Here is a 13,476-nt window from a genome sequence, read left to right as displayed (position 1 = left end):
TTTCATTGCAAAAAATCATACTGGACGATTTTAGGCATCAGATTGAAGGGTCTCCGTTTTTTCATGGGTTTATTGGTATATTGTCCTTTTTGTGTGTTGGTTGATGCTTTCTAGTGCCTCTTTGTCTGTGTTGGTCCAATGCGCCAATGCCTGCTACTGCATAACAGGGTTCTATGGGGGTCATTTCTTTGGGTTTCGTATGGTATCTCCTAAGCAGGAAGACATACAATAGTCAGTCTGTCACTAAGACGTTGTATGCCAGCTGGGCTACATTACTGTTCCAGACAGTATGTGCTCATGTTGTAGACTTATTTCCCCCCCAAAATCGTTTGGATAAAGGTGTGTGCTTTACATGGGCTTAATGTAAAATATGAATTATAATGTATAAATCTGTGATTTGAAATTGCTGAGAACAATGTGGTGTCACATCATTTCTTTTGGCTGGAGCATGAGTGCAGATGCTGAGTGCTGCCAGGCTCACTCAGGTATATGTGTCTGTCTCCCTCCAGTGGTGGTAAGTGGAAGTGGCCTGTGGCCTGTGTGTGTGATGATGAGATGACGAGGGTGATGGGGGGTGATAGGAAGGTCGTAGAGACACCATTCAAATGGTTTTAGATTCCCTGTCCTCTGGTCTATCCGGGGGTGTTGGAATTGTTCTCCTAACCCACGGGGAACCATACGTTATTAACCCCGGGAGGGGTCACACTACGGGACGTATAACGCTGGCTATGAATGTGGTAGAAACACAAGGTTTTCATATTTAAGTTCATTAGGTCTACACGGTCATTTGAAGCCTAACCCCAGCCCTCTACGACCCCCGGGAAGTCATGTTAAACTGAAGTTAAAACACAACGAGATTGCTAAGCTAACACCGCTAATGCGGAAGTCCCTCCTGTGTCTCAGAAGACAGACAGAGAGAGAGACGTGCAGCCACCCAGGATCGAGCCCCGCGTGGAGTCATTGTCCATCATTTCTTGTCAATTTCAATAAAGACAGACACACACAGACACACACAGACAACGACAGGTCATTCTAGAGGAAGAGAGAAATGGGATAATAGGATTCTATTCTCTGACAGCCAATGTCCGCGATTCCACACTGGCCAGTAGATGTCGAGATTTTTTTTTTTTATATGTTTGTATGACTGGCTCGTTAGCTCAGTGTGTAAGTCTGCCGCAAGGTAGACTTTGTAGTCCTGGGTTCGAATCCCAGGCGGGCAGGTCACTTTGCACTTTTCAATTTGAAGGACAAACAGGAAGAAAAAAAAAAGGCATGCGCAGCGGCAAATAATTCCTGGGCTCAGTCCAGAGAGAGAGAGAGAGAGAGAGAGAGAGAGAGAGAGAGAGAGAGAGAGAGGAATTTTCCCTTTTGGAAATCCCGCCTCAAAATATTTATTTATTTATTTATTTATTTTTCTTCTTCTTCTGTGTCAGTGCGTCTACCGGCCCGAGTCTCTATGGGGGAATGCAATGACCGTTTTGGACACCAAACACACCAAAGAACATCTACTCTTCGAGGCGAATCCAGTCAGACCATTATCAGACCTGCTGGACGTGTCTGTGCGCGTGTGTGACTGGATGTCTACATTCAATGTGTCTCACCGTGTGACTGGATGTGTGTGTGTATATATGTGTTAATGAGCTGTATGAGTGTGTGGATGTGTATGAGTGTGGATGTGTGTGTATGAGTATGTGTGGATGTGTGTATGAGTATGTGTGTGGATGTGTGAGTATGTGTATGTGTGTGGATGTGTGTGTATGAGTATGTGTGTGGATGTGTGTGTATGAGTATGTGGATATGAGTATGTGTGGATGTGTGTGTATGAGTATGTGTATATGTATGTGTATGCTTATGTATGTTAATGAGCTGTATGTTAATGAGCTTCATTTTAATTAGCTTCATACTAATGAGCTTCATGCTAATGAGCTGTATGTTAATGAGCTTCACGTTAATGAGCTTCATGCTAATGTCTCTGTGTGTATACGTGTGTGTATATGTTTATGAGCTGTATGTTAATGAGCTTCATGTTAATGAGATTCATGCTAATGAGCTGTATGTTAATGAGCTGTATGTTAATTAGCTGTGTGTGTGTCTCTGTGTGTGTATACGTGTGTCTGTGTGTGTATGTTAATGAGCTGTATGTTAATGAGCTGTATGTTAATGAGATTCATGTTAATGAGATTCATGCTAATGAGCTGTATGTTAATTAGCTGTATGTTAATGAGCTGTATGTTAATGAGCTGTATGTTAATTAGCTGTGTGTGTCTCTGTGTGTGTATATGTGTGTCTGTGTGTGTATGTTAATGAGCTGTATGTTAATGAGCTGTATGTTAATGAGCTTCATGCTAATGAGATTCATGCTAATGAGCTGTATGTTAATGAGCTGTATGTTAATTAGCTGTGTGTGTCTCTGTGTGTGTATACGTGTGTCTGTGTGTGTGTGTATGTTAATGAGCTGTATGTTAATGAGCTGTAAATCAACGTGGGAGGAGCTTAAGGCAAAGTGGGCGGAGCTTAAATCAAAGTGGGAGGAGCTTAAATCAAAGTGGGAGGCGCTTAATTCAAAGTGGGAGGAGCTTAAATCAAAGTGGGAGGAGCTTAAATCAAAGTGGGAGGAGCTTAAGTCAAAGTGGGAGGAGCTTAAATCAACGTGGGAGGAGCTTAAATCAAAGTGGGAGGAGCTTAAATCAAAGTGGGAGGAGCTTAAGTCAAAGTGGGAGGAGCTTAAGTCAAAGTGGGCGGAGCTTAAGTCAAAGTGGGAGGAGCTCAAGTCAAAGTGGGAGGAGCTTAAGTCAAAGTGGGCGGAGCTTAAGGCAAAGTGGGAGGAGCTTAAATCAAAGTGGGATGCGCTTAAGTCAAAGTGGGAGGAGCTTAAGTCAAAGTGGGAGGAGCTTAAATCAACGTGGGAGGAGCTTAAATCAAAGTGGGAGGAGCTTAAATCAAAGTGGGCGGAGCTTAAACCAAAGTGGGAGGAGCTTAAATCAAAGTGGGAGGAGCTTAAATGAAAGTGGGCGGAGCTTAAACCAAAGTGGGAGGAGCCTAAGTCAAAGTGGGCGGAGCTTAAGTCAAAGTGGTAGGAGCTTAAGTCAAAGTGGGCGGAGCTTAAATCAAAGTGGGAGGAGCTTAAATCAAAGTGGGAGGAGCTTAAGTCAAAGTGGGCGGAGCTTAAATCAAAGCGGGCGGAGCTTGTGTCTAAGTGGGAGTGGCTTAATTGATTAATTCAAATTGTGGGCGGAGCTTGTGTCAAAAGTGGGCGGAGCTTGTGTCAAAGTGGGCGGAGCTTAAGTGGGAGTGGGAGTGGCTTAGACATTTAGTGGGCGGAGCTTGTGTCAAAGTGGGAGTGGCTTAATTGATTAATTCCAATTTTCTTTCATTTGCCAACAAACGACCTACCTAGACTGTACGCAGTTGCACCCTAGGATGAAACCCTAGGATGAAAAACAGAAATCGGTGCCAGAAAGTCCCAGTCACCCAAAAATCGGCACCGTGAAGCGTCACAGGGGTCCGGTCGCGTGCCCCGAGTTTCGAGGCGCTAGCTCAAACGGTCGCTCCGTGGCGCCCCCTTTAATTACGGATTTCGCACTTACGTCAAAGCTCCCCGTTTGGGCCACGAATGGCCGATCAAGCCGAAACTCTGGGTAAACACTTGTCTCACCAAGATGTTCGACATATGTGAAAACCAGACCTCTAGCTCACAGCTAGGAGGGGAGTTATGAATTCTGGCCACAGGGGGCGCCGCAACCGAGTCGGGGCTCGGATATGTGTTCGGCGGGCCCGAGCCGATTCGGAAAATATCTGAACCGTGTCTGTGGCACTTACGGTTGCTGAGCTAAAGTCCTTTAACCTAGCCCGGAGGGAGCTTGTGTCAAAGTGGGCGGAGCTTAAGTCAAAGTGGGAGGAGCTTAAGTCAAAGTGGGAGGAGCTTAAGTCAAAGTGGGCGGAGCTTAAATCAAAGTGGGAGGAGCTTAAGTCAAAGTGGGAGGAGCTTAAGTCAAAGTGGGCGGAGCTTAAATCAAAGTGGGAGGAGCTTAAGTCAAAGTGGGAGGAGCTTAAGTCAAAGTGGGCGGAGCTTAAATCAAAGTGGGCGGAGCTTAAATCAAAGTGGGAGGAGCTTAAATCAAAGTGGGCGGAGCTTAAATCAAAGTGGGAGGAGCTTAAATCAAAGTGGGAGGAGCTTAAGTCAAAGTGGGCGGAGCTTAAATCAAAGTGGGCGGAGCTTAAATCAAAGTGGGAGGAGCTTAAATCAAAGTGGGCGGAGCTTAAATCAAAGTGGGAGGAGCTTAGATCAAAGTGGGAGGAGCTTAAGTCAAAGTGGGCGGAGCTTAAATCAAAGTGGGAGGAGCTTAAATCAAAGTGGGCGGAGCTTAAATCAAAGTGGGAGGAGCTTAAATCAAAGTGGGATGAGCTTAAGTCAAAGTGGGCGGAGCTTAAATCAAAGTGGGAGGAGCTTAAGTCAAAGTGGGCGGAGCTTAAATCAAAGTGGGAGGAGCTTAAATCAAAGTGGGAGGAGCTTAAATCAAAGTGGGAGGAGCTTAAATCAAAGTGGGAGGAGCTTAAGTCGAAGTGGGCGGAGCTTAAGTCAAAGTGGGAGGAGCTTAAGTCAAAGTGGGAGGAGCTTAAGTCAAAGTGGGCGGGGCTTAAATCAAAGTGGGAGGAGCTTAAGTCAAAGTGGGAGGAGCTTAAATCAAAGTGGGATGAGCTTAAGTCAAAGTGGGCGGAGCTTAAGTCAAAGTGGGCGGAGCTTAAGTCAAAGTGGGAGGAGCTTAAGTCAAAGTGGGAGGAGCTTAAGTCGAAGTGGGCGGAGCTTAAGTCAAAGTGGGAGGAGCTTAAGTCAAAGTGGGAGGAGCTTAAGTCAAAGTGGGCGGGGCTTAAATCAAAGTGGGAGGAGCTTAAGTCAAAGTGGGAGGAGCTTAAATCAAAGTGGGATGAGCTTAAGTCAAAGTGGGCGGAGCTTAAGTCAAAGTGGGCGGAGCTTAAGTCAAAGTGGGAGGAGCTTAAGTCAAAGTGGGCGGAGCTTAAACCAAAGTGGGCGGAGCTTAAGTCAAAGTGGGCGGAGTTTAAGTCAAAGTGGGCGGGGCTTAAGTCAAAGTGGGCGGAGCTTAAGTCAAAGTGAGAGGAGCTTAAATCAAAGTGGGAGGAGCTTAAATCAAAGTGGGAGGAGCTTAAGTCAAAGTGGGCGGAGCTTAAGTCAAAGTGGGAGGAGCTTAAATCAAAGTGGGCGGAGCTTAAACCAAAGTGGGAGGAGCTTAAATCAAAGTGGGAGGAGCTTAAGTCAAAGTGGGAGGAGCTTAAGTCAAAGTGGGCGGAGCTTAAATCAAAGTGGGAGGAGCGCACGTGTGTGTGCGCGTGTGCGCGCGCGTGTGTGTGCGTGCGCGCGTGCGTGCGTGCGTGTGTACGTGTGCGTGTGTGTGTGCGTGCGTGCGCGCGTGTGCGTGTGTGAGTGTGCGCGCGTGCGTGTGTGTGTTTGCGCGTGTGCGCGCGTGCGTGCGCGTGTGTGTGGTTGTTGTGCCCACTTTGACTTAAGCTCCGCCCACTTTTACACAAGCTCCGCCCACTTTGACTTAAGTGTGCGCGTGTGTGTGCGTGCGCGCGTGTGTGTGCGTGTGCGCGCGCGCGTGTACGTGCGCGCGTGTGCGCATGCGTGTGCGCACGTGTGCGTTTGCGCGTGCGTGTGTGCGCGTGTGCGTGCGTGCGTGCGTGCGTGAGCGTGCGTGTGCGTGCGTGTTTGCGCGTGTGTGCGCGTGCGCGTGTGTGCGCGTGCGCGTGCACGTGCGCGTGTGTGCGTACGTGCGCGCGTGTATGCGTGTGTGCGCGCGCGTGTGTGTGCGCGCGTGTGTGTGCACGTGCGTGTGTGTGCGTGCGTGTGTGTGCACGTGCGCGCGCGTGAGCGCGCGTGTGTGCGTGTTTGCGCGTGCGTGCGCGTGCGTGCGCGTACGTGCGCGTGTGTGCGCGTGTGTGTTTTGCGCGTGTGTGTGCGTGCGCGTGTGTGTGTGCGCGCGTGTGTGTGTGTTTGCGCGTGTGTGCGTGCGCGTGCGCGTGCGCGTACGTGCGTGCGTGTGTGTGTACGTGCGCGCGTGTGTGTGTACGTGCTCGCGCGTACGTGCGCGCGTGTGTGTACGTGTTCTTTGTGTGTGTGCGTGCGTGTGTGCGCGTACGTGCGCGCGTGTGTGTGCGTGCGCGCGTACGTGCGCACGTGTGTGTACGTGTGCGTGTGTGTGTGCGTGCGCGCGTGTGTGTGTGCACGCGTGTGTGTGCGCGCGTGTGTGTGTGTGCGCGTGTGCACGTGTGCGTGTGTGTGTGCGTGTGTGTGCGTGCGCGTGCGTACGTGCGCGTGCGTGTGTGAGTGTGCGCGCGTGCGTGTGTGTGTTTGCGCGTGTGCGCGTGTGTGTGCGCGCACGTGTGTGTGTTTGCGCGTACGTGCGCGCGTGTGTGTACGTGTGCGTGTGTGTGTGCGTGCGCGCGTGTGTGTGTGCACGCGTGTGTGTGCGCGCGTGTGTGTGTGTGCGCGTGTGCACGTGTGCGTGTGTGTGTGCGTGTGTGTGCGTGCGCGTGCGTACGTGCGCGTGCGTGTGTGAGTGTGCGCGCGTGCGTGTGTGTGTTTGCGCGTGTGCGCGTGTGTGTGCGCGCACGTGTGTGTGTTTGCGCGTACGTGCGCGCGTGTGTGTGCGTGCGCGCGTACGTGCGCGCGTGTGTGTACGTGTGCGTGTGTGTGTGCGTGCGTGTGCGTGCGCGCGTGTGTGTCAAAGTGGGAGGAGCTTAAATCAAAGTGGGAGGAGCTTAAATCAAAGTGGGAGGAGCTTAAATCAAAGTGGGAGGAGCTTAAATCAAAGTGGGAGGAGCTTAAGTCAAAGTGGGAGGAGCTTAAATCAAAGTGGGAGGAGCTTAAATCAAAGTGGGAGGAGCTTAAGTCAAAGTGGGCGGAGCTTAAGTCAAAGTGGGCGGAGCTTAAATCAAAGTGGGAGGAGCTTAAATCAAAGTGGGAGGAGCTTAAATCAAAGTGGGAGGAGCTTAAGTCAAAGTGGGCGGAGCTTAAATCAAAGTGGGAGGAGCTTAAATCAAAGTGGGAGGAGCTTAAGTCAAAGTGGGCGGAGCTTAAATCAAAGTGGGAGGAGCTTAAGTCAAAGTGGGCGGAGCTTGTGTTAAAGTGGGCGGAGTTTAAGCCAAAGTGGGCGGAGCTTAAGTCAAAGTGGGCGGAGCTTAAGTCAAAGTGGGAGGAGCTTAAATCAAAGTGGGAGGAGCTTAGATCAAAGTGGGAGGAGCTTAAATCAAAGTGGGAGGAGCTTAAATCAAAGTGGGAGGAGCTTAAGTCAAAGTGGGAGGAGCTTAAATCAAAGTGGGAGGAGCTTAAGTCAAAGTGGGAGGAGCTTAAATCAAAGTGGGAGGAGCTTAAGTCAAAGTGGGCTGAGCTTAAGTCAAAGTGGGCGGAGCTTAAGGCAAAGTGGGCGGAGCTTAAGTCAAAGTGGGCGGAGCTTAAGTCGAAGCGGGAGGAGCTTAAGTCAAAGTGGGAGGAGCTTAAGTCAAAGTGGGAGGAGCTTAAGTCAAAGTGGGAGGAGCTTAAATCAAAGTGGGAGGAACTTCAATGCTGTCATTTAATTATGTCTCCAGTGGTCTTTGTCGATACTGGGGGATGTCAAAATGTGCTTAATAATGCATAAAGCACTTATTGCTATTTTATTGCCATTTCATTGCAGGGCTGGAAAGGATAAACATTTATTTAATAGCCTTGGTTGATAAACAACACTTGAGTGCCTTGACTCATAATTATTAATAGACTTTTTTTGAGAGTTGAATTTTTGGTATATTTCTATCAACAGGTCAAGTTTATTCTCTTCATGAACATAATCAGAATCCTGATACAGAAACTCAACCCTCGCCTCATCCAGTTTAACAACTCATCCCAGTACAGGTGAGGGGGGGCTATTTACAATGGATGCCACATGTGAGCAATGGTATGATTGGACAGGATGTTAATTATTGTTATCCTTTTACTAGAGAAAGGAGGGATGATTTGATTGGTGTGAGGAAGCCTCCTCACTCCTGCTGCTTCCACTAGTGGCCACCAGAGACTCCTTCTTGTTTTCTTTCATCTGTCTTATTTCGTTTATTGTCTACACTTGTGCCTTGTTTTAGTTCCAGTTTATAAGCCTAGCATTTCGCGTTCCTGTATGTATCCATGCTACCTTGCAAAGTGAAGTCTATGTTTTTATTATTGCAACTTTGATGCGTCCTGTCTCCTTCCTGCACTTGGGTCCACCTGAAACCCTGTTACAATTGAGTATTAATGATGGGAGATTATTGACATAAAACTACAGGACACTTTATGTATGCCATAGATGCGTGTGAGGAGAAATCACAAATTCTGGATTTCTAATCCTACTTCAAGACCACAGCCACATTGGCCATCCTAACAACAGCTATCACTTTATCACTACTTTATTAATACTTACTTTATTTATTTTACTTTATTCTATTATTATGATTTTGTATCTTGCTGCACTGCCAATGTTGAAGAACCTAAGCCAAATATCTTTACTCTTTACAGTGTACATTGGATGTAATACAAATAAATTCTGATTCTGATTCTAATATATGAGAACCATACAGTAGGTCATAAAAGCTGTTGCTCAAGTACATTGAAGCCAGATAAGTCCAGTCCATTAAGGTACATTATTAGGAAGAGTGGTGTTCTCAATCATTTGATCATACATTAATGCAAAATAAAAAATTAAAAAAAGTTCACAAATCGTACCCAGATAGCACCTCTCTTGTACGCTGTGCTTGTAAGGAGTTCAGGTACAGTACAGACAGTACAGTAGTTCAGGTACAGTACAGACCTTTTGTGAGCTCTGCCTCAAATCAGTAAAAAGCCTGATTGCACTCACAAATTCCCAAAATAACCTTCCTCTCCCTCCTGGTTAGGTGAACACTACATCGCTCAACCTTCCCCTACTGTAGCCTGTTGGATGACTATTATTGAGCTTCCAAGACATGCATTGAGTCCCTTCAGCTCTATAAAGCAGAGTCATGGGCAGAGGGAAGGGGGGCATGTTTTCTGAATGTAATCCTCCTGTCATGTCACACACTGTGGGCAAGGTCTGATTCAACCACCACTGAATTCACCCACCACCAGTCTAGCTTTCCCACCTATGGTACACCACGTTCACCTCTCAAGAGACCTATGAAATTAATACTTTATTGGAGTAGATTGTCCTCATGCATATCTCATTTAGTTTCCCCCGGAGGTCAGTCAAGTGGGCCGGTGAAAACACGTATACCCATGTGCACTTGCACATTAACATACTGACACACACACACACACACACACACACACACACACACACACATTGATTTACTAACCACAAACCTTCTCACTCTCTCCCACTCTTCAGCAGACGCCTGACTAAGTCCACTCTTCTCCTCATCCCTCTGTTTGGGACCCACTACATGGTGTTTAACTTCCTGCCTGACTACTCCAATGTTAACCTGCGCCTCTGCATTGAGCTCTGCATGGGATCCTTTCAGGTATTCAGATCATCACACAAACATCAGGGGAGGCTGGTGGAGGTAGACATTGGAGGACAGGCTCATTGTAATGCATGGAATGGAATGGAATGAGGAATGGTATCAAACACACATGCAGGGATGCAAATACAGTATACTGCATGCTATAGTGCATACATCTCATCCTATATTCTCATATATACAATCTATACAGCATGCACATACCCATTTGCACCCGAGCATACACAAAATCAATTCAACATGCAAGTGAATCAATCGTTGTTTGTAAACGTGGACTTTATATACTTACTGTATAAAACTCTGACATCTCTCTGTAATTTGTCCCCTTATTATTCTTATAGAGATTTGGACAAAGAAAATCAGATGATCAGATCAAAATCTGTATTGATCCAATCAGTTATAACAAGCTATCCAGGTCATGAATAGATTTGCCATACCCTCATGAGTGTATGTCCAATCATGACCTGTTGCACTCTAAAATCTGTCCCACAAAACAGAGTATCTAAGGTATCAAATGGTCTGCAATGAAATCCATCACATAGCGATCTATTGATGATATTTCATTGAGTTTTTCGACGGCAAACTAGACAGCCATGTCGAGCTAGCCAGACAGCAAAAAAAAAGAGGTTTGTTTGTTTGTTGAGGTTGAGGTTTGTTTCTGAACAAGGGGAAAGCTACAGTAGGATTCTGTATTCAGGACCGGTTCAGACCCTGGGGAGGAGCAGAGGAGAGGCAGCTGGACATGGGTCCTTACACTGAAGAGAGACAACCTGAAGAGATCCTTTTTTGAGATCCTCTTCTGGCTCATATTCACAAGCTGTTGTGCTGGCTTAAACAAAAAAAAGTTCAGCACATTCATGGCATAGGGATAATTCATTATCATTGAATTACTTCATTATTGTTCAACTATTTGTTATTGCTGCATCTCTGCAACGATATACTGTACAATGGTTATATATGGTTCATTTTAAATGACTTGGTTCTCTGTATCTCTCATTTGATTATGTTGAGCTTCATTTGAAGTGTTAATAGTTGATTCCTTCTCTTATAGGGCTTGATTGTAGCAATTCTCTACTGCTTTCTCAATCAAGAGGTTAGTAATGAAACCCAATACTTTGCTCTCCAGATATTGTTCTTGCAAAACACTGTGTCTACAGAATGTGTTTACAATTTTGTAATTGTCAATTGCCTTTTGTGACCTCTTTCATCAGACAGTTTTGTAGATCCAGGCTTAAAGACCAGAGTGGTCTTAGTGTCTTATCTCACTTTCATTACATGAGGGAGGTCCCAACATTAGAGTAATTACTGAGCATATGTTACTCTAGAAACAATGTTTAACATATTTTTGAGGATAGAAGAAAACATTTTGCATCAATTTACATTAAATAACACTTCCGAAATATTCTCAGCAAATCCAGCCTTGATTGTCTACTTGGTTTAGCAGCTAATTTGCAATTACAATGTGCTGTGTGTTTACAGCCAGTTTATTCTCATTGGTATGCCTCTTTGTGACTAGTATGTCATCCAATTTAAATGATTTAAATATAGGCCTATAGTGAAACATATGGACTTTGGCAGTGCTGAAATTGAAGCTTTGTGATTTTTTTTGAGTTCTTAGGTCCAGAAAGAGGTCCATATGTGGTGGCTGAGATGGCAGGAGAACAGCTATGCAGTGGTACCACCTGGGGTAAAGGGAAGTCAGATGGACACACCTTTCTAGCGTCATGCTCTTCATCCTCCTCTCCTTCTTCCTTCTCCTCTTCCTCTTCTATGGCCTCCCCCCACTCATGTACTGTTGGACAGAGAGAGTCCTCAGTACTATACAGTATACCCTTGGAACAATCACTCTCCCCACCACCACCACCTCCTTTCAGAGGGACTACCTCTGGGTTCATCCATTGTGTCCTTCTCTAGATGAATATTGGACTGTTACAGTGTTCTGTCTCTAAAGCCCCCAGCACTGTGAAGTACCTCTCCTCCGCCACCAAATCTTCAGCATCATCCATGGCCCTCATCACACTTGGGACACATTAAAGGGGAGCCTTCTCTCTGTACCGATTGGGATAATAAGAAGAAAAGAACACTTTCATTGCAAAAAATCATACTGGACGATTTTAGGCATCAGATTGAAGGGTCTTTCGTTTTTTTATGGGTTTATTGGTATATTGTCCTTTTTGTGTGTTGGTTGATGCTTTCTAATGCCTCTTTGTCTGTGTCAGTCCAATGCGCCAATGCCTGCTACTCATAGGTGAAAGTGGGCCGGAACGGTCCGGTGCTGCGTTCCGGCAAGACTTTCTGTGCCGGAACGCCGTTGGGGGAAGAGATGCAGCTGCCTGTCAATCAAAATCCGATTGCTGCAGAGTGCAGAAGCAATCACGATTCACGATCCATAATTTCCAACAAGGAAACACATGGTTGACGTTATGTTTCCTTGCGTCTATTTTAATACCTTTGAAAAGGACACGTTAACCCGCTTTACAGTAGACCCGACGCGACGTGGTTGGGTGGGCAGCACTGGGCACTGAGACAGTCCGACCGGGATTACAGTCGCGCCGTATGGAAGCATATAGTGGACTTTATTCAAATGTTAATGCAATTTGAGATTGCATTTGCATGTTCCACTTTTGCATGCATTCTTTCAGACAATATTCAAATGCAATTCTAATGATTTGCATTGTCATGTACCTGATGTGCACATCCGCTGTCAATATTAAAATGATAATGCAAAGCCATTTGACATTTCATTTTCAAAGTCATGCGCTGCTTTGTAGCTGACAAAATTCAAAAGTTCATTCTAATGTGAAAATTACTATGCAATCCCAAAATAGCATATTCATTTGCCACTTTTGCCTGCGTTATTTGAGTCAATATTCAAATTGTAATGCAATAATGTGATACGCAATTGCTTTTACATGTTCTAGTAAACACATCCTCTTTGTAGCTGACGAAATTCAAATGTTCATTCTAATGTGAAAATGACTATGCAATCCCAAAATAGCATATTCATTTGCCACTTTTGCCTGCGTTATTTGAGTCAATATTCAAATTGTAATGCAATAATGTGAGCAATTGCATTTATATGTTCTAGGAAACACATCCGCTCATTAGAATTGCATTTGAATTTTAATATTGTCTGAAAGAATGCATGCAAAAGTGGAACATGCAAATGCAATCTCAAATTGCATTAACATTTGAACTTAGTCCACTATATGCTTCCATAAGCAAGCCGTGTTGCCAGATTGGGCTACTTTTGGTCACACTGGACGGGTGGATTCGGCAGCTTTTAGACTGGTTGGGCTGGAAATGGTCAATTCCATCTGGCAACCCTGGTAGCAAAATATGTGCATACGTATCTGGTAGCCTACTGGTACTTTCAAATCGCATCACATCGTATTATTATTATTAATAATAATAATTACAATTTACAATACAAATACAACAATTGGGGGTCCCTCAAAGAAAATTTGGGCGCACTGCGCGCGCACAACATCAACCTCCAAGGCTTGATTCTGACCCAGGAAAAACCCTGGTATGTACTGTATAACATGATAGCCATCTATGAGCAATGCACTGTATATAAGATGATGACCAATGGTCTTTCTGCTGCTGACCAAGGGGTTGAGTTCACTTGATGAGGCCCAATTTTGTTTTAGACTCTGTAGCCTACTGTATTTGTTTATTAAGACTTACGATATATTATCTGAATTTCTCTTGTTTTATCAAATGTTCCAATTATTTTAATTTCTTGTGCTGGTTTAAAATTGCAGGAAACTAGCACAAATAATTGTGTGGGAGAGAGGGGCCGCCGCTACCAAAACGTGCACAGTTTTGGGTCGCTCCACCACCAAAAACTCTCACTCCAAACTTTTGGTGAAACTTGGCAGCCCTAAAGTGTTTCTAATTTCGACACCAACACCACGATGTGTGTGTTCAGGGATGCATGAAGCTGGGGGC

This window comes from Nansenia antarctica, assembly GCF_963989245.1.
Source record: "Nansenia antarctica genome assembly, chromosome: 1".
Taxonomy (NCBI): domain Eukaryota; kingdom Metazoa; phylum Chordata; class Actinopteri; order Argentiniformes; family Microstomatidae; genus Nansenia; species Nansenia antarctica.
Note: the sequence above shows the minus strand (reverse complement) of the source record.